This window comes from Scyliorhinus torazame, chromosome 5 (assembly GCF_047496885.1).
Source record: "Scyliorhinus torazame isolate Kashiwa2021f chromosome 5, sScyTor2.1, whole genome shotgun sequence".
Taxonomy (NCBI): Eukaryota; Metazoa; Chordata; class Chondrichthyes; order Carcharhiniformes; family Scyliorhinidae; genus Scyliorhinus; species Scyliorhinus torazame.
The window spans coordinates 140403496-140427687 of record NC_092711.1 but is presented as its reverse complement, the minus strand read 5'-3'; the positions used below and the strand labels follow the sequence as shown (position 1 = coordinate 140427687).

At 45.9% G+C, this 24192-nt stretch overlaps 2 long non-coding RNA genes across 2 annotated transcripts; one reads left to right on the top strand and one right to left on the bottom strand.

Annotated features, from left to right (window-relative positions):
* Positions 1 to 2872: 2872 nt before the first annotated feature.
* On the bottom strand, positions 2873 to 5102 carry LOC140421906 (uncharacterized). Its single transcript, XR_011947163.1, has 2 exons — positions 4802 to 5102; positions 2873 to 3726 (listed from the first exon to the last, which is right to left on the bottom strand). It is a non-coding gene; the product is annotated as an uncharacterized lncRNA (long non-coding RNA).
* A 39-nt stretch (positions 5103 to 5141) lies between these two features.
* On the top strand, positions 5142 to 21476 carry LOC140421895 (uncharacterized). Its single transcript, XR_011947152.1, has 2 exons — positions 5142 to 5312; positions 8469 to 21476. It is a non-coding gene; the product is annotated as an uncharacterized lncRNA (long non-coding RNA).
* The last annotated feature ends 2716 nt before the right edge of the window (positions 21477 to 24192 follow it).

Below are 24192 nucleotides of genomic sequence, written 5' to 3'. Positions count from 1 at the left end.
ACGACAGCCACCTCTCTCACCTTCACATCAGACTAGAGTGATACACCTACCTGGCCAGTTTATGTCTGGTGGGCCACCTCCAAATGAGTCTCCTGAAGAAAAGGCAAGTCTGTCAAAAAGCAAATATGCGCGACCTGTTGACAGGGCCATTCAGGCCTCGGACATTCCAAGTTATGAATCGAGTGAGGGTCTCCTGTCACCGTGCCCCCCGCACCCCCCCCCCCCCCACCATCACCACCGACAATCAGCCATATTTCTGTTGGAGCCAAACTCCCCGGGGTCCTCAGGCCGCACCTAATGAGGCCACCGCCAGGCTGCCACTGTCATTGACGCCCAGATCGCAGCACCTCAAACTCAGACTGTCAACTATCCCATACCCCCCTCCCAAACCCCACCCTCAAGTTAAGCCAAAGGAAGGAAATATATGAAACCCTGCCCTCCGTACACCATTTTGTCCCCCACATCTCTTCCGTTTACTGGTTTTCACACCAGCATGGTGGCCCCCACACAAGACCCACAACTACCCTGAACCCACCAAAATGTCTAGACCTGATCCCAGACAAGTAAAAAAGTACCCGAGTAAGCAGATACCCACCCCCACCCCCCTCCCCCCACCCCTACCCCACCCCCCAGCACATGTGCACCAGTCCCACCTCAAAAGAACGAAGAAGAAAACCGAGGAGAGCAATGCACAGAGGAACTTATGAACTGTATTAGAATAAACTACAACCAAACTGATAATACAGGCCCCTACAACCCAGAACAAGAAATTTTAACAGTTTAACTTATTTACAAGTTCCCAGTCCCTTGGTCTCAAAGAAACCTGTCCGCCTCCGCCTGGGGTGTCCAAGATATAGTCCCTTTTACGGAAGGTGATCCACAAGCGGGCCGGATACAGCACACCAAATCTTAAAGCTCCCTTGTGGAGAACTGCCTTGACTTTATTTGGATTTCTTTATTGTCACGTGTACAATAGGTACAGTGAAAAGTATTTTTCTGCGAGCAGCTCAAACAGATCATTTTTTAATTTAAAAAAATAAAAATTTTTATTAAAGGTTTTCATAAAGTATCAATAACAAAATGAGAAAGAAAAAAGAACCCATCAGGGTTAAGTACTAAACACAATCTAAAAAAGCAACCCCCAAACCCCTCCCCCCGTACCTAAATAATAAATTAACATTAACACCCCGACTTAAGGCAACAGGTGTATACACCCCCTCAGATCCTTCCAGTGTAAATAACATAAACAAAAATAAAGTAAACCCACCCCCCCCCCCCCCGAGCTGCTGCTGCCATTGACCAATGTCTATCGTTCTGCCGGAAAGTCTAAGAATGGTTGCCACCGCCTAAAGAACCCTTGTCCCGACCCTGTCAAGGCGAATTTCACCCTCTCCAATTTAATGAACCCTGCCATATCGCTAATCCAGGATTCCACGCTTGGGGGCCTCGCATCTTTCCACTGAAGGAGAATCCTTCGCCGGGCTACCAGGGACGCAAAGGCCAGAATACCGGCCTCTTTCGCCTCCTGCACTCCAGGCTCCTCTGCCACCCCAAATATTGCGAGCCCCCAGCCCGGTTTGACCCTGGATCCTACCACCCTCGACACCATCCTCGCTACGCCCTTCCAAAATTCCTCCAGCGCTGGGCATGCCCAGAACATATGGGTGTGATTTGCTGGGCTCCCTGAGCACCCAACACACCTGTCCTCACCCCCAAAGAACCTGCTCATCCTTGTCCCGGTCATGTGTGCCCTGTGCAGCACCTTAAACTGTATGAGGCTGAGCCTCGCACATGAAGAGGAAGAGTTCACCCTCCCTAGGGCATCTGCCCACGTCCCCTCTTTGATCTCCTCTCCCAACTCCTCCTCCCACTTACCTTTCAACTCCACCACCGAGGCCTCCTCCTCCTCCTGCATCACCTGGTAAGTTTCCGAGATCTTCCCCACTCCCACCCACCCCCCCGAGAGCACCCTGTCCTGTACTGTGTGTGGCAGTAGCCGTGGGAATTCCACCACCTGCCGTCTGGCAAACGCCCTTACCTGTAAGTACCTGAAGGTGTTGCACGGGGGGAGCCCGTACTTCTCCTCCAGCTCACCCAAGCTCGCGAACTTCCCGTCCACAAACAGGTCCCCCAACTTTCGTATCCCTGCCCTGTGCCACCCTGAAAACCCCCCACCTGTTCCCCCGTAATGGGGTCCACGCTGAGGCCCTGACTTCCCCCCTATCGGCAGCACCACCCAAAGCTGCTGACTGGCTCCCTGTCCTGATCTGGAGAAGATTAAGTACGCCATCCGAGGGTCAGAAGAAGGCCTCCTGGATACTTGGGGGAAGTTCGTCGGCTTGTTCCAAAACCTGTTAGAAGCCAACAATGATGAGAGAGAAAGAAAACTAGAAAGAAACGACCAGGAACGCACGAGCAGGGGGGAGGGCGGGGGGGGGGGAAGGAAGAAAAGAGGGAACCAGAGGGAATGAAGGGGACACCACCAAGGGGGGCAGGCAGAAGACCCCCCCCCTCACCCAACCGCAAGGCAGACGCGGCAGAAAACACAAGGGAAAAGAGGGGGAGAAGGGGAGAGCGCGGAAGGGAGGGGTGGCACCCCACCCGTGTGAACTGGAGGGGGGGTGTTGGGGCAGGAGGGGTGGCGAAGACAGAGCACTGAGATAGATGGTGACAAAATGTAAATAGACAGGAAAATGTTACATGTACTGCACAATGATGGACACGAAACGCAACTATACAGAATTGAAAATGCCAATAAAAACATTTTTTTTAAATGTTTTTAATGAGTTTTTTGTGGTGTATAGAACAAGGATAAGCATGGAAAAACAGTAGGAGACAGAGGATAAAGAGACATATTTACACATCGGTCGGGTTCAATTGTTTGCGTACATACATTGTTGTTCTTTATCTTGCCTTATTTACAGTGGTGGTTACAATTTCCTTGATGCGACCATCAATTCACATGAGGCGGAGAGTTGAAGTGAACAGTGGTTTTAATCAGCTAGAACTGTGCCTGCGGCTTCTCTGTACTGAGAGCTGCCTGCAGGGCAGCAGATCTATATACCTCCCTCGAGGGGGTGGAGCCAGGGGCGGAGCCCACAAGGGCACCAACATGATACAATGCAATGTAATGTAATACAATGATCCATCGGTGGAGCCCACAAGGACATCAACATAGTACAATGTAATGTAATGTAATACAGTGGTGCCCTTTCACCCGTTAAAAAAATTGAAGTTCAGCGGGGGTGAAGTTGCTCACAGGTTGAGTCTGTCTGGCGCCTTGAGTGTTCGCTGCGATCGCCTGAGCTCTGGTTTCGCTGCGACACGCGTATTGAACTCGTCGTTGGGGGCACGGGTGTTGAATTCGTCGCTGCAGGCACGGGTGTTGACTCCGGGAGCGTGTCTTCTGGAGCTTCATCCCTGTAGATAGGTGATGGGGGGAAGGGGTGTAGGAGGGGTGTGTAGGCCATGCAGGGGCGGGGGCTCTGTTCGGTGTAGGGTGGGGGTAGGTGATGGTCTTAGGGGAACCTGTCGGTGCCAGGTCCCGGTGAGAGACTATCTTGTTGGCCGTCGTGGTCCGCCACATCGGCATACTGGGGGTTGGCGTGAAGGAGCTGGACCCTCTCGACCAGGGGGTCGGACGTATGGCTCCTCACGTGTTTTCGGAGCAGTACAGTCCCCGGTGTCATCAGCCAGGACGGAAGCGAGACCCCGGAGGTGGATTTCCTAGGGAAAACAAATAGGCGGTCATGACGGGTCTCGTTAGTGGCCTTGCAAAGGAGTAACCTAAAGGAGTGGAGCGTGTCGGGGAGGACCTCCTGCCAGCAGGAAACTGGGAGACTCCTAGACCATAGGGCCAGGAGGGCGGCCTTCCAAACCCTCGCTTTCTCCCCCTCCATCTGTCCGTTTCCCCGGGGGTTGTAACTGGTAGTCCTGCTTGAGGCGATGCCCTTACCGAGCAGGTACTGACGCAGTTCGTCGCTTATAAACGAGGAGCCCCGGTCACTGTGGACGTAAGTGGGAAAACCGAACAAGGTGAAGATACTATGCAGGGCGTTAATGACAGTGGCAGCGGTCATGTCGGGGCAAGGGATTGCAAAGGGGAAGCGGGAGTTCCCGTCAATGTCATTGAGAAAATACGCGTTGCGGTCGGTAGAGGCGAGGGGCCCTTTGAAGTCGATGCTGCGGCGCTCAAAGGGCCGGAATGCCTTCACCAGGTGGGCCTTATCTGGTCGATAGAAGTCGGCTTACACTCCGCGCAGATTTAGCAGTCCCTGGTCATGGCCCTGACCTCCTCAGTGGAGTCGGGCAGGTTACGGGACTTGATGTAGTGGAGATGCCGGGTGACCCCCGGGTGGCAGAGGTCGTTGTGGATGGCCCGGAGTCGGTCATCTTGCGCGCTGGCGCATGTGCCGTGGGACAGGGCATCTGGGGGCTCATTGAGCTTCCCAGGACGATACACGATATCGTAATTACAGGTGGACAGTTCGATCCTCCACCTCAAGATTTTATCATTCTTGATCGTGCCCCGCTGTGTATTGTTGAACATGAAGGCCACCGACCGTTGGCTGGTGACGAGGGTGAACCTCCTACCAGCGAGGTAGTGCCTCCAGTGCCGCACAGCTTCCACAATGGATGAGCTTTTTTGACTGAGGAGTGTCGAATCTTGGAGGCGTTGAGGGCTCTGACATGTCGCTCTCCACCTGGAAGGGGGTGGACTCGTCCACCATGCGCATCATTGCTTTGGCAATATCTGCCTTGATATTGCCAAAGGGGGAAGGAAAGAAAGTGTTTTACTCACAGATGTTGGAGACAGGAGGAGGTTTCAGTCTGTGCGAAGCTCAATCTTCACTCAGACAGCGAAGCAGCAGCTTTGCTCATTGTTCAGCTTCCGCATTCAGACAATGGGGAAGCTTTAATTGGCTGGAGGAGCAGAGTCCTTCCGGTCCTCCCGGCCTTCCATTGGTCAATCCCCCGCTGACACACAATGAGGGGCGGAACCCCACATGGGGTTGAGAGAGACTTTTCCTTCCAACCGCGCTGAGCTGGTGACCAATGGGAAAGGCTGGAAGTTCCGGACACACAATGGTCAGTGCGCCGCTTTGTCCCGGTCCCCACCCAACCTGCACATGCGCATCACCCCCAAAACAAGCGCGCGCGCCTTCAATTAAGACCTTCTGCCCGGCTCAGGTCAAAGGGAAGACTTGTCGGACCGGAAGGACTCTGGTCCTCCAGTGAACCAGCGCGCGGGCTTTGTGTGGCTGGATATTGAGCTGCTCACGGACTGAAACTCCCTCCTGCCTCCAGCACCTGTGAGTCAAACACTTTCTTTTCTCCCCCTTTCCATTTCTTTTCTCATTCTCACCTTCAATTGGTCACTTGCAGCAACTGAAGGGAAAGGAAGTGAATCCAGGGAGGGTGCAGACTCTGCAAAGCTTGGCCCAGGTCTCTCTCTCTCTTAAAGACTCCCTCAGCTTGACACATTTATTTGTCTGGCTAAAAGGATGCTCTCTTTCCTAATGTTCACAATTAAAGGGCTGGTTACCCCAGGAGGTGGCTGACATTTAAGGGGACAGTAAATTAATATTGGATTGGATTCATGTTATTGTCATGTGTCCCGAGGTACAGTGATAAGTATTGTTCTGTGTGCAGTCCAGCAGATCATTCCATACATGAAAAAACATACATAAATACACAATGTAAATACATAGGCACAGGCAATGGGTGAGCATATGGAGTGTAGTACTGCAGTAGAGAAGATATGTGTGAGGAATTGAACAAAAGAGCATGGTGTTAGAATGGGATAAGTAGCTATAAGTGGTTAGGCAAAGTTAGGAGCAGATCCTAATACAGGAGAATTGAGGCTTAGGGTAGCGGACTTTTAAACATCTCTCGCTTCGGCTGGAGAAAATGGGTAGCAGTCTGGATTTGCCTGTCACTGGGATTTCGCAAAGCATGAAGAGGGGGATGGGCAGCCACTGGGACCATTTGTTTGTTGCAGGGGATACTGGGAGAAAGGGGCCTCAAGGTTAAGGAATATGAGATGAACCTATTGGGGTCAGTAATTGCAAAGATCCCTTTATATGGCTAGGTCAAGGAATGTGGGAAAACCTATGAAAACCGTACATTTGCCATTGTTACCTTATTTGGTCGTGTGTGTCTGTAACTTGATGCTACATTGAAACGAGATGCTTTGTGTCTTTGTTCTCACTTGCTCTGGAAATCTCACGAACTCTGGTGTGGTGTCCTGCTGTTATCAGAGAGAGTCAGGCTTGCAAGCTGTTTAGAATAAAATAGATTTTACCTACAATCCGACTTGGTCTATTTACTGAGACCAGACTGAGGGAAAACCCCCAAAATCATCATGTGAAGAGCTTCAGACCTGCAAGAGAACATAAAAGAGAAATGTTAGAGATAATAATCTTTATTGTCACAAGTCGGCTTACATTATCACCGCAATGAAGTTACTGTGAAAACCCCTAGTCGCCACATTCCGGCGCCTGTTCGGGAGGCTGGTATGGGAATTGTTGTTAGAATTAACTTTTAAAAGGTTAGTAAGCTTATAAGACGATCTGTGGAGAGAGCTTGCACAGGGTCGCCACACTCTGGTGCCATCTTGCTATGGAGAGAGATATAATATCAGATAGAGATATGTGTTTGTTGTGTTGGGTGCTCTGGATCCGTGGAACACAGACAGGCCACCAACACTTAAAATAGTGCAACACTATTTTATTAAGTTAGAAACTGTTGAACATACTTTCACTGTGGGTTAACACGATGTTAGATTAAACTAAAGACCTATGCCTGCCCTAACCAGTCTATGCAAAGAACAAAGAACAAAGAAATGTACAGCACAGGAACAGGCCCTTCGGCCCTCCAAGCCCGTGCCGACCATACTGCCCGACTAAACTACAATCTTCTACACTTCCTGGGTCCGTATCCTTCTATTCCCATCCTATTCATATATTTGTCAAGATGCCCCTTGAATGTCCCTATCGTCCCTGCTTCCACTACCTCCTCCGGTAGTGAGTTCCAGGCACCCACTACCCTCTGCGTAAAAAACTTGCCTCGTACATCTACTCTAAACTTTGCCCCTCTCACCTTAAACCTATGCCCCCTAGTAATTGACCCCTCTACCCTGGGGAAAAGCCTCTGACTATCCACTCTGTCTATGCCCCTCATAATTTTGTATACCTCTATCAGGTCGCCCCTCAACCTCCTTCGTTCCAGTGAGAACAAACCGAGTTTATTCAATCGCTCCTCATAGCTTATGCCCTCCATACCAGGCAACATTCTGGTAAATCTCTTCTGCACCCTCTCTAAAGCCTCCACATCCTTCTGGTAGTGTGGCGACCAGAATTGAACACTATACTCCAAGTGTGGCCTAACTAAGGTTCTATACAGCAACTCAGCACATGGTGAAGATCTGTGCTGTAAGCTGTGTCTTTCTCAGAAGCTGCATCCCGAATGAGCGGGAACTCTGATGCCCTCTGTCTATATAGTGAATGTGCTAACTGGTGATTGGCTGCGGTGTTGTGTGTTGACTGGTCTTGCTGTGTGTCCATCAGTGTGTGTGTGTGTCTGCACCATGATATACTGGTGTATGTTATGACAGTGTTGTGTTATATGGCACAGATTGGACATAGTATTTGTGGTTCTGGAATAAAGTATGGTTATTATTATTTCTAGTTTTGGAATATAGTACTGTAGCTACATTATATATTTCAGGACATAGAGTCATTAAAGGACAACTTGAGTTGATGCCAGCTCCCTGTCAAGCTATTCTGTAAGTCTCGGATCGTTCCCATTCCAGTCATCTTTTTCCTCAAAGGGTTGTTAGTCTCTGGATTTCTCTTCCACAGGGACAAGTGGAGTCTGGAGGTCATTGAATATATTCACGGCCAAGTTGGACAGATTTCTGATTGACGAGGGAGTCGAGGGTTATGGGGAACCGGCAGGAAAATGGAGAGACCGCTGAGATGAGGAGGGATTTCTTCACTCAAGGATGTGGTGAAGCTCTGGAATTCTCTAATCCAGAGGACTATGGAGTCCCAGTCTTCACAAATATTCAAGAGTAAGATTGGGAAGATTCTAGATATTGAAGACATGAAGGGATATGTGTGGGGAAAATGGTGCTGAGGTCGATCGGCCATTGATCTCATTGAATGGTGGAGCATGCTCGATGGGCTGAATGGCCAACTGCAGCTCCTATTTGTTATGATCTCTGTATCCAGGACAGGAAGCAGTGAGCATGGATCTGTCAATCAGCCTGAATCAGCACCTTCAGGAGAATTGGGAAGGTGAATATTAGATACAGCAGAGTGAGAATGGAGGGAGAGTGTGTGGGATGGAGATTTACAGCTTGTGGGGAACGAGAGAGAAAAGAATGTTCCATAAAAATTAGAATTGTCGGTTCTGAATTTCTATCCTGTACTGACAGTGATGAGTTTTGTAACTTGTTTTTACAGGGTATTGGGAGAGGAGGAATTACAGACAGAAATCTCAAACATCACGTCTCGATCTGACAGAGTCACTCGATTCCTTGGGACCTGAATATCATTGGCCATTAAATCTAGAAGAAGAAATGTTTGCCTGGTCTGTCGACTTCAAAAGATTTTAAACATCAGTGTGACTGGAAAAGGATCGAGACAGACACACCCGAGTGAGAGTGTTCCAGAGCACTGACAGACACAGTCTGAAAAAACATTGCACCATTTACAGCCGGGAGAGACGGTACACGTGTTCTTCGTGAGATCGTGGCTTCAAATGATTCTCCAACCTGAAGAGATGTAAGGAGACACATAAAATGAAGAAACCATGGAAATGTGGGGACTGTGGGAAGGGATACAGAGCCCCATCTGCGCTGGAAGCCCATCGACGCAGTCACACTGGGGAGAGACCATTCACCTGCTCTGTGTGTGGGAAGGGATTCACTGCGTTATACAGCCTGCAGAGACACCAGCGATTTCACACTGGGGAGAGGCCGTTCATCTGCCCTCAGTGTGGGGAGGGATTCACTCAGTCAGGCAGCCTGCAGGCACACCAGCGATTTCACACTGGGGAGAGGCCGTTCACCTGCTCTCAGTGTGGGGAGGGATTCACTCAGTCAGGCAGCCTGCAGAAGCACCAGCGAGTTCACACTGGGGAGAGGCCGTTCACCTGCTCTCAGTGTGGGAAGGGATTCACTCAGTCAAGCAGTCTGCAGAAGCACCAGCGAGTTCACACTGGAGAGAGACCATTCACCTGCTCTGTGTGTGGGAAGGGATTCACTCAGTCAAGCAGCCTGCAGACACACCAGCGAGTTCACACTGGGGAGAGGCCATTCACCTGCTCTGTGTGTGGGAAGGGATTCACTCAGTCATGCAACCTGCAGACACACCAGCGGGTACACACCAGGGAGAACCCATACACCTGCTCTGAGTAGATCAAGGCATTCAGTGATCCCACCTGCAGAGGCACTGACATGTTTTCACTGAGGAGAGGCCATTTATCTGCTCTCAACGTGGGAAGGAATTTTGTGATGCATTGTATCTGCTGATTCACCAACAAATTCACAAGTGCCTCCAGGCGCTGGATTCTGCTGCTATTGTTTCTGCTCTCGGTTACATCCAGGACTGCATTCTGTTCATTCTGACAGGTGGTCAATGAGGATGGTTGATGGTTTCTTTCTGATGGACTGGCCGGCCTCATGGAATTCCTACAGTGCAGAAGTAGGCCATTCAGCCCATCAAATCTGCACCAACCCTCTCCCCATAACCCCAGCTAACCTTTTGGACACTGAGGAACAATTTAGAATGGCCATCCACCTAACCTGCACATATTTGGACTTTGGGAGGAAACCCACGGAGCCACAGGGAGAAAGTGCAAACTCCACACACACACAGCCCCTGAGGTCGGAATCGTACCAGTGCCCCTGACGCAGTGAGGCTGTCGTGCTAACCACGGTGCTACCCCAGTACCATCTCACCACTTTGCCTGCAATGGGCTGATGCACTTTGAGCCTTGTTGTGAATACCTGGCACAAATTTTCCAAGAAGCTCACAGTGAAAGGGTGTTTGGAGGTGAGAAGACATTGAGTTACTGATAGAAATCTAGCTTTTTAATATATAATAAGTTGAAAGGAAGAAATAGTTTCGAAGTAAAATGGTTTATTAAACTCACATTTCAAACATGACCATGAAAACTGCTGAATAGCATGGGAATGATCCGATTAAAACAGGCCAGGCAGAAGCAAGGACACATTTTGTTGGTATGAAAATCTGGGCAGCGTTCCTAGTCCAGTTTCCATGGCAATGGGTAAAGCTTTGTGAGAAAGCAATTTCTCAGTCGCACCATATCAAAATTTGATGGACAGACCTTTCAAACGAATGAACTATAATTATTATGACCCAATCACAGACAGAAAAGGGACAGAACATGAACGATAGCAATTACCTTAAAGCTAGGTGCCGGTTTTGAACAGTTCATCCCGGGATCACCTTACTTAATTTCTGAAGCTATTCCTGTGCTCTGCTCTGAAAGCTGTCATCTTGTTTATTTCCAACTTCTCTGCATCGTGTATTTTGATTTGAAGAAATTATCAAGAACTGTAATCTGTATTGAATTCAACTCAGTCATCTGTATTTGCTTGGACAAGACAAACTTGTTAAAACTTTGTATTTGCAAGCAAACTGACCTGATCAGAGACATTTGAAAACTGACTGAATGAAGCTACAATTTACTTCACGCTCGCACCTCTGTTTTATGTTCAGTTGAGTGATACATGAGTGCGGCGACACATGGAACTGTACTTGGTTAATATATCTATCAATTGGCGTAGTCGGCCAAGCCGGTAGGAGGGAGAACTGACGGAGTCGGACCACCAGAGGAAGAACGAAGCGGCCCGAAGGTAAACCTCACCAGAGAGGCCCCCAGAAAACCACAGAGCAGACGACTGGAAGACTTCAATCCGAAAATCGGCTGGACTGAGGTTAGACTTCTACTTTGCTTCATTTCAAGCAGCGACGGCCCGCCCTATTTCCCCTATCGACAAAAGAATCTTAGAAGTAAAGACTGAGATAGTGTGTGTTGAAGTCGCTTTATTCAATTTTTTATCGGAAGAGTTAAAAGGTATGCCAGTACAATATCCCCACTGCTTTGAAGTGTTGCTGAAGTGTTACAAGGAGGCGAGAAAAATAAAAGTTTCTACTCATTCAAAGTTGAAGTTATGGGGGACGACTCTCCTTTTAAAAGCCCCTATTACTTCAAAAATTGGAGCAGACCTACCCACAACCATAAGGAGGGGGCGAGCTCCACCAGATGTCTCTTGTGAATATATTTTCAGTGATCTGACAAATTCTATGTCACCATTATAATTTGTCCAAAGCAATTGCGGAGATTGGATTAAAATACATTACTCAAGGCCAATGGTCCTTTGAAGCTGTTAAGACAGTTTGGGGAAAAATTCCCTGTTTGAAAAATAATGACCGTATTAGATGGTCACTTGTGGGACTGGGAGAGCTCCGTAAACAACGGTCAGCAATCCAACAAAAAGACCACGAGGAAGCCCTTAATTCTCCCAGACATCAACTCCAGACTACCTCTGCGCTATTACAAGATTCACATTTTAAGCTCGAGAGATCCTATCAATCCAGATCCTTTTATACGGCCAAAACTGTGAACTCCAAAAACAGATTACTGACCTTAAAAAGAAAAATACAGAGCTTCAGGCCACTCATGCCGAACTTCAAAGTACAAATTCTGATCTTCAGTCCATTGGTGATGAAGTTTAAACTAATTGTTCCGACCTTCATACCATTAATGTTGAAGTTCAAAATACCGAGCTTCAGCCCATTAATGCCAAAGATCAAAATACCGAGCTTCAGAACATTATTAGCGGTGAACAGGTGAAAAATTTCGAACTTCAGAACACTTAATACTGATGTCCAAAAGGAAAATTCCGAACTTAAGAGTGAAATCACTGAGACTCGAAAGATATTTTCTGACTCGGAATCCACAGTTCAACAATTAACATCACAAAATGACGAATTGCTTTGCAAAAATAACGGGCTCCAAACGGAAAATGCACAGCGACTAAAAGACAATTGTATTCTGGAGACTAAAATGTCCGTTATGGAGACTACCATATCCAACTTGAAAAGTCGTTCTAAATCGTTGAAAAACGATCTGAAAACTTTAAAAGTGGCGGCCGCCTGCAATGCGAATGTAGTCGACCAATATCTCCCGCAAATCCCGAATTAAAATCCTTTCTCTGGGATCAAGAATCCTTTCGCTGTAGCTTCACCAGGCCCCAATACACGAGGCACTGAACAAAAGCACGTTAGCTCTGATGAGGATGGTGACGGAAGTTACGCATCTAGTGACAACGGAAATGACGTTCCTAATGTCATGCTACTCCTAGTGTCAGCCCTACTGTTATCCAGCTAGCCCCAAAACGAGCCCCGTTGCGCACTAAACGAGTTAAAGTCGAAACGTTGGAAACAACCGATGCTAACAACGTATCGACTGTCGATCTCACTATGCACGATATTGGGTTCATGATCCAGCTGATCCCGATAAAGTAGATAGATGGTCTAAAGAACTCCCGCATCCTAAGAAGGGAGGTTTAGCTACCTGGAATCAATAGCAGCGCTTACAGCATATTTACAGTTTACATCCGATGAATGGCGTACAGGTTTTGTCCTCGATGGTTGGTGCCTGTGACAGTAAAAAAACTCTCGACAGACGTTCTCAGAGCCCTGGGCGAAAATTTACTAAATCTGGAGGCGGCCTAGCAGTCAGTCAAAGAATGGTTAACAACATTCAACCCACCTAAAACTGATTGGACAAAAATAAACTGCCTGTCATCAGAAAAATTTAGAAGATGTGCAGGACCATGAGGAAAGGTTTGTAACAATTTGGGTGGAGCAGGAATGGCGCTCCAGGCAGGAGAGGATAATTGGGATCGGAGAACATTGGGACCATTTAAAACCGCTTTCGTCAATGGTTTAAGACCAGAAATGTCTAAAGCTTTAAACCTGGTGCTTCCTGACTGGGGACTAGTGGGTACAACTTACAGGGGCTTGGTAAAACGATGCATTCAACTTGAACGCGGACTGGAAGTTAGAAACCGTGACATCCCACATGCCCAGCCCGAAGCGACAGCCGCTGCCAGCGTTGCAGCATCCCCAGCAGTAATTAATACTCTTGCTACGGTAACACCTCCCACGTCCCCTCTTCTTGCTCCGCTGAAGCATTCCAGAAAACTGGGTCAATGCAATTTTTGCGGTAAAGCTGGACATTAGGCAAAAACATGTTGTTTCAGACTAGAGGGGTTACAGGCAAAAGACTACAAAGATCCACCCCGTGACTACTATAGGGATCCGCCCAGGAACACGTATTACGACGATACGTACCGGGAACAAACTAGTCCCGCCCATGCGCACGCCGAGAGACGAATATGATGATGACGACGACAGGTTTAACAGATAACAATGGAGACCACAACTTGATAGGTCAAAAAACTAGTGGACCCCACTCTCACTGAGTCCATTCAAACAACGTTACACGCTTTAATTAAAACCAATTCGGATGGACTGTATTTATCATCGAGTGTGGGAGGACACAAAATCGATTTTCTTTTTGATACTGGAGCAGAGTTAACTTGTGTTCCGAACGAATATGCTAAATTCTTCCCCTTAAACAGAAAACACATTGAAGCTTACGCAGTCGGAGGTGATCCATTCAACGGACAGATCTATACTGCTTGAATTTGGCAAATATCAAACAACAGCCTCAGTCTGTGTTGGGCCAATCACTCAATCCCTTTTGGCAATAGATATCATCTCAAAATTGAATTCATCCCTTAATTTCGATAATGGCAAAGTTACATGGTCCCTCAGATGCCTCAAATGGAGTGATCTTACTCACCACCCAATTTGGGCCAAGGACAAAAATGAGTGTGCTCTTTTGAAAATGGAACCAACATCCTTCACTGGAGTGCCACCACCGTGTACCTTCCAGTATCCCATTACCGTCTCCTCAATTGAGGGAATACCACCTCTAGTACAGCAATTGGAAGAAAGAGGAGTTTTAATAAAAATTCATAGCCTGTCAAAAAGGCTAATGGCACATGGCAACTGACTATTGATTATAGAAAAGCAATGAATGCATTGACAGAAAAGCTCCTTTGGTAGCCGATCCATCTACAATCTTTCATGCCTCAACACCGGACCTTGAATGGTTTTCAGTTATAGATATGGCCAATGGCGTTTGGTCAGTACCACCGGCTGAGGAAGTACAACCATGGTTTGCTTTCACCATTAAACAACAACAATACACATGGACCAGATTACCACAAGGATTCCACAACAGCCCTACTGTTTTACACATGGCTCTACAGCAGTGTTCTTCAAAGTCGGGGGGACGACCCGTGAGTGGGTCGCGGGAGGGTCGCGGAGCCGTTGCCCGCGGCTCTCCCGATCGCACAAATCCCCGCGCAGCAGCCGGCTTTTCATAACGGCGGCTGCAAGCGGCCGCGAACATGTAAAAACGTATAATTTACCGCAAATGCGCATGCGTGCCCGATTCTCGGCGACACATGCGCAGTACGGCCGCTATTTTTTTAAACGGTTGTAGCTTTTTGTTTTACAAGGTCTGTCGTGGTTTTTATTCATTTTATTTTATTCATTTAATTTTTATTTTTTTCATTTAATTTATTTTATTTGTTTTTACAAGTTTGGGGGGGGTTTATTCATTTTTTTCATTTATTTTACTCATTTTATTTATTTTTATTATTTAACAAGTTTGGGAGGGGTGGGTTATTTGATAAAATTTTACAGGAAAGAAATTCAGAACTTTGGACCATTGCAGATTCCATACTTTCCGCCACCAGAAGGCTTCACCTCCATCCAACAGGTTCCATTGGAGGAGCGTGTACGAGGGCCAAAGGGACCAAAAACCATTTCCTCCATTTTTGTCAACAGCAAACAAAGTAAGAAAATGGTGGGTCGCGCAGGTCGGCCGTCGTGGGTCGCGAAGGTCGGCCGGCGTGGGTCGCGAAGGTCGGCCGGGTTGGGTCCTGAAGGTTGGCCGTTTGGTAAAAATGGGTCCCCGGAAAAAAAGTTTGAAGAACACTGCTCTACAGGAACACCTGAGGGGACTACCTGATATGCCCTCCACCATTACCCAATATGTGGATGATGTTCTGATAGGCTCCATTAATGTGGGTGATCATGAGAAAGACTTGTCTTCCCTCTTAGACCACCTTGGCTACAATGGGCACAAAGTAATCCACGCCAAAGCGCATATTTCCCAAGATGAAGTTATGTACTTAGGTCAGACAATCTCCAAAGGTAAAAGAAAGCTTACCCAGTGCAGGACGGCAGCAGGAAGAGATGCCAGAGAGCCTACAACTGTCCAGGAGGTGAGGTCATTTTTGGGACTTTGCAATTCGAGCAGAAATTGGATTGATTCCTTTACTCAGCTGGCTCAACCATGAAATGATCTCCGAAAAGGCAACCGGAAATCAAAAGATTCAGTTAACTTCACGTTGGAACAGAGAGAGTCATTCTTGAACCTGAAACGGGCTTTGTGCACAGCACCTGCACTTGGAATTCCACACAGTGGAAGACCTTTCACCATGTTCGTTCATGAGAAAGAAGGCTCCATGACAGCAGGACTAACCCAAGAACATGGTGACCAGTTAAGACCTGTAGGATATTACTCTGCCAAACTTGACAATGTGGCACTGGCACATGGCAGCTGCCTCAGAGCCCTGGAAGCCACATGTCGAGCTGTGATGCATACAGCAGGCCTTGCCTTGGACCAGCAGTTGAGCAGTCTATTCTCTACTTTCCATGAACAGAGTATCACAAGTCACATCAGCCAGGTGGACAGCAGTGTTGGAAGCACCGAATCTTTACTTCCTCCGAGCAAGTCCAGTCAATCCGTCAACTTTGCTCCCACTTCCCGAGGTACAACAGGGGGGAGAAATAGAAGAACATGACTGTGTGGAAGTAACAAAAGAAATGGAAGAGGATCGCCTGGTAGAAAAACCACTCCAGAACCCAGATTTGATTCTATTTACAGACGGTTCCTCCTTTCCTGATAAAGGTGTCAGAAAGGCTGGATGGGTAGTCACCAGCCTGTGTGAAGTAATGGCGGAAGGAAGTTTGTCCCAAGAAACATCAGCTCAACTGGCTGAATTAAGGGCACTAACAGAAGCATGTCGTGTGGCAAAAGATCAAACAGCCAACATATATACAGACTCCAGATACGGTTTTGGAGTAGCCCATGATTTTGGTCACTTATGGCAGAAAAGAGGATACCTCACCACAGCAGGAACACCTGTCCGAAATGGGAAAGAAGTACAAGACCTCCTAAAAGCCATGGCTTTACCAAAAGAAGTATCTATTCTAAAATGTAAGGCTCATACTCAAGAAATTACCATGGAAGCTAAAGGAAATGCCTTTGTTGCAGACCAGGCAGTAAAGAAAGCTGCCTCTAAGTGGCATCCTTCAGCAGCACCAAGACACATCAACAAATTAGGAGTGACCAAGTTATTACAGGATCCATGTGAAATGCAACAACACAAGAAAAATAGTCATGTTTAGACTCCGGTAATGAGGAGTATGATGACGATATTAGCAGACTAGTTCAGACTGATAAACCAGTGGCACCACAGGCACTGATGCCATTCCTGGCACAACAGATCCATTCATGGGGACATTTAGCCCCTCAACAGATGATGGATCAATTCCAGAAAAGTTGGTGTGGCATAGGATTCAAAAAAACATGCACCATTTGTATCGGATCGCTGTGTAACATGTCAAAAGAACAACTTAGGACCGATCACAAAAATGCCTCCGCTAAGAGCTCCTGCCCCTGCAGATACATTTTCTGGATGGGTAGAAGATACTCTAGTCAGAAAGGCTACAGCCAAAGTCCTATGCAAAGACTATATTCTTTTTTGGCGAGTACCAGCTAGCATTGACTCAGATAATGGAACCCACTTTCCGGGTGCTGTATTCTGGCCTATCTTATTCCCTTTTATTGGCATGGAAAACTATCCCACGAGATAAATAAAATAATTGACATAATACAACAAGTAGCCAATGACACCTCTACTGCACTAGTCAAAATTTCTGACAAAATGCTGGCCATCAGAACGGTCACTTTACAGATTCGAATGGCACTTGACTATTTGTGAGCCAAAAAAGGTGGCACCTGTGCCCTGATTGGTGCAAAGTGTTGCATCTACATCCCAGATAATTCCGAACAAGTCGAAGACTTGGCATACACATTCAAAACAAAGTTAAGAAATTTGAACACCCCTCTGATTACACTATTTGGGGTTGGCTCTCTGGGTGGTTGGGTGGCACAGGAATGTCCATTATCCAGGGAATTTTCTTATTTTGCATGATTGGATTTATCCTTTACATAATAATCTTGTTCATCAAATGCGCATGCCATTGTATGGCGACCCGTAGTGCCCAAAGGATCCAAGTGGTTCAGACCACACCCAATGCACCACCAGCCAATAACTTTGAAATGGAAAGTTTCTGTTGAACTATAAATTACTGCATTTTTATTGCATTATTTATCATTTATCAGTGAGTTATTATTAATCTTTTATGACTGAATTATGTAACCATTCTATCAATTACTGAATTATGTAATCATTATATTAATTTTTAATCATTTTATCAATTTTTACTAAATCATATAATCAATAGATAACCAACTTCAATTATTACTGCATTGATATTTTGCTATATTATCATTTGTTTTGTTTTATTGAAATATACCAAAATGTTTGTAGCGCTTGCAAAGCCTTTCCCACTCTGTTGTTGAAGGCTGTTCTCAAACAAGTGAACCATTAAAGGCAATGTGAATTAGTTTCTCTACGCTTACAACTGTCCTATTGCATTTCTTTCTTAATTTCTATTTTATTTTGATTCATCTAATTTATCTTTCGAATAATCAAAGGGGGGACTGATAGAAATCTAGCTTTTTAATATATAATAAGTTTAATGAAAAATGGTTTATTAAAATTGTTTATAAAAGTCAGACATTTCAAACATGACCGTGATAACTGCTGAATCGCATGGGAACGATCCGATTAAAACAGGCCAGGTACAAGCAAGGACACATTTTGTTAATATGAAAATCTGGGCAGCATTCCTAGTCCAGTTTCCAAGGCAACTGATAAGTTTGGTGAGAAAGCAATTTCTCAGTCGCACCATATCAAAATTTGATGGACAGACATTTCAAACGAATTGAATGAACTATAATTATTATGACCCAATCACAGACAGAAAGGGGACAGAACATTAACGATACCAATTACCTTAAAGCTAGGTGCCGGTTTTGAACAATTCATCCCGGGATCACCTTACTTCATTTCTGAAGCTATTCCTGCGCTCTGCTCTGAAAGCTGCCATCTTGTTTATTTGAAACTTCTCTGTATCGTGTATTTTGATTTGAAGAAATTATCAAGAACTGTAATCTGTATTGAATTCAACTCAGTCATCTGTATTTGCTTGGACAAGACAAACTTGTTAAAACTTTGTATTTGCAAGCAAACTGACCTGATCAGAGACATTTGAAAACTGACTGAATGAAGCTACAATTTACTTCATGCATGAAGCTCTGTTTTATGTTCTTTCGAGTGATATATGAGTGCGGTGACACGAACCAAGTACAGATCTATCAGTTACCATTTCTGTTTGAAACCCCTCTAAGTCATGCCACATTGCCATGAAGGTGGGCTAAGGTGGTTACATGGTTCTTTTGTTTAATTTAGCTGGGTGTGAAAACTGTTGAGGGGCAAGTTGTCTGTGGTAGATTGGGAAATTACAATAAAACATATGACAATAGACAGACAATTGCAAGCAGTTAAAGAATTATTCAATATTTACGATAAATATAGATTATATTAAGGAACAGTTATCCAACAGGAAAAGTGATGAAACTCGTGTCCAACAAGAAGATTTAAGGATTCCATGAGATCAAAGGAAGAAGCTCATAAAGTGGCCAAAATAGTAGTGAGCCTGAGGACTGGGAACTTGTTTTGGAATTCAGCAAAGGTGGACCAAGAAACTGATAAAGAGAAAATAGAATATGAGAGCAAACTGGGGAGAAAGATAAAAACCGACTGGAAAAGTTCCTATAGGAATGTGAAAAGGAAAAGGTTAGCAAAGACTAAGGTGAGTCCATTCCCGACAGAGACAAGAGAGTTTATAATGGGGAAGAAGGAAATGGCAGAGTCACTAAACAATGTGTCTCAGGGCAGCATGGTGGCACAGTGGTAGCTCTGCAGCCTCACGGCGCCGAGGTCCCAGGTTCGATCCCGGCTCTGGGTTACTGTCTGTGTGGAGTTTGCACATTCTCCCCGTGTTTGTGTGGATTTCACCCCCACAACCCAAAAGATGTGCAGGGTAGGTGGATTGAACACGCTAAATTGCCCCTTAATTGGAAAAAATGAATTGGGTACTCCTAAAAAAAAACAACAGTGTGTCTGTCTTCACGGAGGAAGATACAGAAATTGTCCCCAAAACACCAGAGGACCAAGGGACCAGTGAGCACGAGGAACTGAAAGAGATTAGTATCAGTGAAAAAGTAGTACCTGAGAAATTAATGTGGTTGAAAGTTAATAAATCCCCAAAAGCTGATGCTCCACATCCCAGAGTGTTGAAAGAGGCGGCTGTAGAGATAGTGGATACATTGGTGATCATCTTTCACAATTCTATAGATTCTGGAATGGTTCCTGCAGATTGGAAGGTGGTAAATGTAACCCCATTATTTAAGGAGGGAGAGAGAAAACAGGGAACCACAGACCCATTAGCCTGACATCAGTAGGAGGGAAAATGCTACAATCTATTATAAAGGAAGTGATAACATACGGATTAGGAGCAGGAGTAGGCCACTCGGCCCCTCGAGCCTGCTCCACCATTCAATAAGTTCACGGCTGATCTGATGTAACCTCAACTGCACATTCCCGCTGACCCCCGATAACCTTTCACCCCCTGATCAAGAATCTATCCAGCTCTGCCTTCAAAATATTGCACTGCCCTTTGAGGAAGAGAGTTCCAAAGACTCACGACCCTCTGAGAGAAAAAGTGCTCCCCTGTCTTCAGTGGGCAAGTTATTACTTTTCAAGCGATGCCAATTTATTAATTCTCCCACATCCATCCTGTCAAGGCCCATCAGCATCTTATACGATTCAATCAAGTCACCTAAACTCCATCGGACACAAGCCCAGCCTGTCCAATCATTCCTCATAAGACCAGCCTCCGATTCCAGGTATGAGTCCAGTAAACCTTCTCTGAACTGCTTCCAACACATTGACATCATTCCTTAAATGAGAGCAATACTGTACACAGTGCTTCAGATGTGGTCTCACCAATGTCCTGTATAACTGAAGCATAACCTCCCTACTCTTGTATTCAATTCCCCTCACAATAAACAATAACATTCTATTAGCTTTCCTAATTACTTGCTGTACCTGTATACTCGCCTTTTGTGATTCATGCTCTTGGACACCCACATCCCTCTGAATCTCAGAGCTCTGCAATCTCTCACCATGCAGACAAAATGCTTTGTTTTTATTCTTCCTGTCAAAATGGACAATTTCACATTTTCCCACATTTCCAATTTAGCAGACCTTTGCCCAATCAATTAACCTATCTATATCCCTTAGTAGTCTCCTTATGTCCTCTTCACAATTTACTTTCCAACCTATCTTTGTATCATTGGAACATAAGTCCAGGGGTTGGCCATTCAGCCCATCGAGCCTGTTCCGCCATTGTCATAAATCTGCCTGGAGACAGCAGTAGACAATATTCAAAGTCCTCAATTGATATGCATCTCTCCCCGGTAACGTGTTTAGAGCAGCTGTTTCGATAAGAATCAAATGTGAATGGCTTATGGAAGACAAACAGATTATGGAAGATTGGGGAAAGTCCATGAGCTATACATATGTTAATATGTGGACAAGGAAGTTGATCGGGGTACTCAGCCAAATACACAGAAGACATAATCAAGGAATAAAAAAGGTACAATTGACCAGACCCTGAGAGACAAAGAGTGGCAGTTAACATCGAGGAGACTCCGAGAGAAAGACAGGCAGGTTCCAGTCCCTGGCCTGAAGACCAAGTTTACAGCCAAACATGTTTCTAAGTCTTAGAGCCAAGGCAGTGCAGAAAACCTTTGGGACGACGGTTTGAAATACCTCTGCTGGACCAGAGAAGGAGGTTTCCCAGACTTGAGAATCATCCCTGTATTGTGTGGTAACTAGAGCTGGTTATTTAATTTGGATGTTGTTTGGGGAACAGGGGAAGTGTTACCGAGTCCAGGATTGCAGATATATTTTGTAACCAAGGGTACATTCACTGCGGGTGTTTAGTAATTCATGCATTTTCATGTTATGAGAGTAGAGTTGTCCTGTTTGTGTGTATTTGTCTTTTCTTCACTTGAATAAATAGTTTTGAATAATTGCTCCATGATGACTGGACATTCTGTTCTCACTGGGGGTTCTCCTCATACCAAAGCAAAACAAAACTACACACCTCCACAAACTGGTGTTCCAAGTTGAGATACCCAACAGATAACATCAGCGTGCTTCATGTCACCCTTCAATACGCCTTTTTCCCCACACTGTCCCCATATCCTTTTGTGTTATTGGGATTTAGAAATCTGTCAGTCTCTGCTTTAAACACACTCAGTGACTGAGCTTCCACAGCCCTCTGGGGTAGAGAATTCCAAACATTCACAACCCTCTGAGTAAAGAAATGTCTCCTCCGAGACCCGTCCTAAGTGGCTTCCCCCTTGTTTTGAAATTATGTCGCTTGGTTCCAGAGTCTCCAACCAGGGGAAACCTCTCACCTGCACCTACCCTGTCTATTCCTGTAAGCCATGATGTGGAGATGCCGGCGTTGGACTGGGGTGAGCACAGTAAGAAGTCTTACAATACCAGGTTAAAGTCCAACATGTTTGTTTCAAATCACCAGCTTTTGGAGCACTGCTCCTTCCTCAGGTGAATCCGGAGTGATAGTAATCGACTATTTCCTGATACATCTGATAGGTAAAAAGGCTATTTTAATGTAAATATTAAGACCCAGTTTTAATACCCATTTTAAAATGAGAAGTGTTTCGACTGCTTTAGTAAATCACGGTTCCCTCGTTCGACCACTTCCTTCCTGCCTGACAGGTACATACTTATCAAAGACATGCAGTAGCTGTTCCTTGAACAAGCTCCACATTTCCATTGTGCCCACCCCTGCAGTTTTCCTCTCCATCCGATGCATCCTAAGTCTTGCCTCATCGCACCATATTTGCCTTTCCCCCAGATATAACTCTTGCCCTGCGATATATACCTATCCCTTTCCATCACTTAAGTAAACGTAATCGAATTGTGGTCACTGTCACCAAAGTGCTCACCTACCTCCAAATCTAACACCTGTCCTGGTTCATTACCCAGTACCAAATCCAATATGGCCTTGCCTCTCGTTGGCCTATCAATACTTTGTCAGGAAACCCTCCTGCACACATTGGACAAAAACAGACCCATCTAAAGTACTCGTACTATAGAGTTTCCAGTCAATATTTGGAAAGTTAAAGTCCCCCATAACAACTACCCTGTTGCTTTCGCTCCTATCCAAAATCATCTTTGCAATCCTTTCCTCTACATCTCTGGAACTTTTCGGAGGCCTGTAGAAAACCCCTAACAGGGTGACCTCTACTTTCCTGTTTCTAACCTCAGCCCATACTACCTCAGTAGACGGGTCCTCATCAAACGTCCTTTCTGCCACCGTAATACTGTCCTTGACTAACAATGCCACCCCAGCTCCTCTTTTACCACCTTCCCTGAGCTTACTGAAATATCTAAACCCCGGCACCTGCAACAACCATTCCTGTCCCTGCTCTATCCATGTCTCCGAAATGGCCACAACATCGAAGTCCCAGGTACTAACCCATGCTGCAAGTTCACCCACCTTATTCCGGATGCTCCTGGCATTGAAGAAGACACACTTTAAACCACCTTCCTGCCTGCCGGTACACTCCTGCAACTTTGAAACCTTACTCATGACCTCACTACTCCCAACCTCCTGTATACTGGAGCTACAATTCAGGTTCCCAATCCCCGGCTGAACTAGTTTAAACCCTCCCGAAGAGCATTAGCAAATTTAACCCCCCCCCCCCCCAGGATATTGGTACCCCTCTGGTCCAGGTGTAGACCATCCCGTTTGTAGAGGTCCCACCGACCCCAGAATGAGCCCCAATTATCCAGGAATCTGAAACCCTCCCTCCTGAACCATCACTGTAGTCACGTGTTCAACTCCTCTCTCCCTATTCCTCGTCTCGCTAGCACATGGCACGGGTAACAACCCAGAGATAATAACTTAACTCTGTTTGTCCTAGATATAAGTTTCCACCCTAGCTCCCTGAATTCCTGCCCTACATCCCTATCCCTACCTATGTCGTTGGTACCTATGTGGACCACGACTTGGGACTGCTCCCCCTCCCCCTTAAGGATCCTGAAAACACGATCCAAGACATCACGGACCCTGGCATCTTTATTCCGGGATCATCCTATACTTTTATCTAACTATTCGCTATCTCTATTTTTCATATTTTCACTTTTCCACTCTAACTCTTGAAGTAAATGCAAGCTGTTTTGCCGTAAGCAAGAAACCATTTCTGTATTATTTTGAAAGTTAAATTGTTTATGTTACTTCTCTTTAAGTCCTTTGTGAGCCGGACTTTATTGAGAATAGATTTAAGTTTCTCCTAATTGTAATCAAACAGAGGCAATAAAGATTCTTGTTTGCATCCGAGAAGTTTAACTCAAATTTCTACTGAGTTTTAGTGTTGCAAGACTCCACTAATTCCACATGGTAGATCTCATCACTGAGGAAGGAGCAGTGTTCCGAAAGCTAGAGATTGAAACAAATATGTTGGACTTTAACGTGGTGTTGTAAAACTTCTTACTGTATTCCTGGAAGGATTTTGTAGGTTTCAATGAGATCACTTCCCATTATTCAAAACTCGAGACAATACAGGCCCAGTTTCCTTCTCTCTTCAAAAGACAGCTTCATTGGGCAGCACGGTAGCATAGTGGCTAGCACAATTGCTTCATAGCTCCAGGGTCCCAGGTTCGATTCCTGGCTTGGGTCACTGCCTGTGCGGAGTCTGCACGTTCTTCCCGCGTGT